Source organism: Balaenoptera physalus (genome assembly GCF_965194825.1).
Source record: "Balaenoptera physalus genome assembly, chromosome: 2".
Lineage (NCBI taxonomy): Eukaryota > Metazoa > Chordata > Mammalia > Artiodactyla > Balaenopteridae > Balaenoptera > Balaenoptera physalus.
In genome coordinates, this window is record NC_138883.1 from 21,767,050 (window position 1) to 21,769,201 (window position 2,152).

General features: G+C 60.1%; 1 pseudogene across 1 annotated transcript; it reads left to right on the forward strand.

The window, feature by feature from the left end:
* The first annotated feature begins 293 nt into the window (after window positions 1-293).
* Window positions 294-1,890, forward strand: LOC309655604 (transcription factor-like 5 protein pseudogene; annotated as a pseudogene). Its single transcript has one exon. The product of its transcript is annotated as a transcription factor-like 5 protein pseudogene (transcript).
* The last annotated feature ends 262 nt before the right edge of the window (window positions 1,891-2,152 follow it).

Consider the following 2,152-nt stretch of genomic DNA (forward strand, 5'->3'; position numbering starts at 1 on the left):
ATGACTGGATAAGGTTAGAGGTCCTCAACTTCTCCAGCTGCTAAGTATTTGCCAGAGGCAGTTCTTAGGTGCAGCTGTTATTGTTATTATTGCTTATTGTTTAGGTCACAGTGTCCTTTGAAAAATGTCTCTCTCTCACCTCAGGGAAAGTGGAACCCCTTAGAATAAGTGGGAACTGGTCTCACGACTTCCTTTAAGAATCAAGATGGGCGGCCGGCGGTTTCCGCGCTCCCGCCCGCCCGGCCGGCCTGGCCCCGCCGGCCCGCCCGCGCGCCCCACGCCGTTGGCGCCGGCATGTCGGGCCCCGGGCAGCGGGAGCCGCCGCAGGCGGGCGGGCCGGCGGGCCCCGAGGGCGCGGACGCGGCGCCGGGCGAGGCGGGGCTGAGCGTCGCGACCACCGACCTGAGCCTCGTGGAGATGACCGAGGTCGAGTACACGCAGCTGCAGCACATCCTCTACTCGCACATGGAGGCGGCGGCGGCCGACGGCGAGCTCGAGACGCGTCTCAACTCGGCCTTCCTGGCGGCGGCGGCGCCGGGCGCGGCGGCGGGCGGCTTCGCGGCGGCGGGGGGCGCGGCGGCGGCGGGCGCGCAGCCCGTGTACCCGGTGCTGTGCCCGCCTGGGCTGGCCGATGGCGGCTTCGCGGGCGCCAACCAGTGCCTGGGCCACATCGACTTCCAGGAGCTGCGCATGATGCTGCTGAGCGAGGCGGGCGCGCCCCCCGCCGCCGAGAAGACGCCGGGCGCAGACGGCCCGGGCGCCGGCCCACCCCGGCCCAAGGCGCCCGACGGCGCCGGCAAGGAGAACGTGGAGGTCGCGCCCGAGGCGCGGGCCAAATCGGCAGTGCGCGTCCGCCTGGAGGACCCCTTCAACAGCATCCCCGCCGAGCCCCCGACAGCCCCGCGCGGCGCGGATCCCCCCGAGACCGGCATGGCGCTCAACAATTTGGTAACTCTTATTCGCCATCCATCTGAATTAATGAATGTTCCTCTTCATCAGCAACAAAACAAATGTACAACATTAGTGAAAAATAAAACTGCTGCAGCAACTACTGCTCTGCAATTTACGTACCCTCTGTTTACTGCAAATAGTTGCTCTACTAGTGGAAATTCTAATCTTTCACAAACACAGAGTTCTAGTAACTCGTGTTCTGTACTTGAAGCTACCAAGCATCAGCATATTGGATTGCCGAGAGCATTTTCTTTCTGTTATCAGCAAGAAATTGAATCCACTAAACAGACTTTGGGTAGTAGAAACAAAGCGTTGCCTGAGCAAGTTTGGATTAAAGTAGGAGAAGCGCTATGTACACAAGCAATAAATAAGAAGAGTCGGAGTACGATGCGTCAGTTGGACACAAACATAGAACGAAGAGCCCTTGGAGAGCTCCAGAATCTGGGTGAAGGCTCCACAGCAGCGCAGGGTGCTTGGCAGTCGGTGGAGTCGTCCCAGGCGACCCTCGGGGAGCAGACCCAGAGCGGGCCCCAGGGGGGCAGGTCCCAGCGCAGGGAGAGGCACAACCGCATGGAAAGAGAAGGTAATGTGTGGAGTCGGTGGTATACAGTTGTCTTAGACGCCAAGCTGATGACAGTCAGTGGTGGTAACAGGCACCTTTTTGTAGAAAACAATGGTGTAGCCATTTCTGTGTTCAAGGGAGGGAAAGCTGGCAAGAGTCAGTGGTCACCTTGCTTTGCTAGGTGGATGGGGGTACCCAAGACCACCCCCAGGTTTGATGATTCATTAGGAGGACTCATGGCTTTGATTTATTTTGGACAAAGAACCCAGCAAAGTCAGCAGAGGTACATGGGGAGAGGTCTAGGGGCCCCAGGCGCCAGCTCCCCAGAACACTTCTCAGTGGAGCCACTCAGGATGCCTGTCACCCCCCAGCACTGATGACATGTTCCCGGACAGCAAAGCTCCTTAGAGACTCGGGGCCCTGAATCCTACTGGGGGCAGGTCGTGGGGGGTGGGGGTGGGGTGGGGAGGGGCATTCCTTACCTGGCATGCGGCCAAATCCCAGACGCCCAGAAGGAAAGCTGGTGTTTAGCATAAGCCAGTGACCAATGGTGGTGGGAACCCCCCCGAAATCTAAGTTCCCAGGTGCTGGCCGAGGCAGCCTTCCTGGGAGGGAGTCCGCCTGCACGCTGGGTTACTC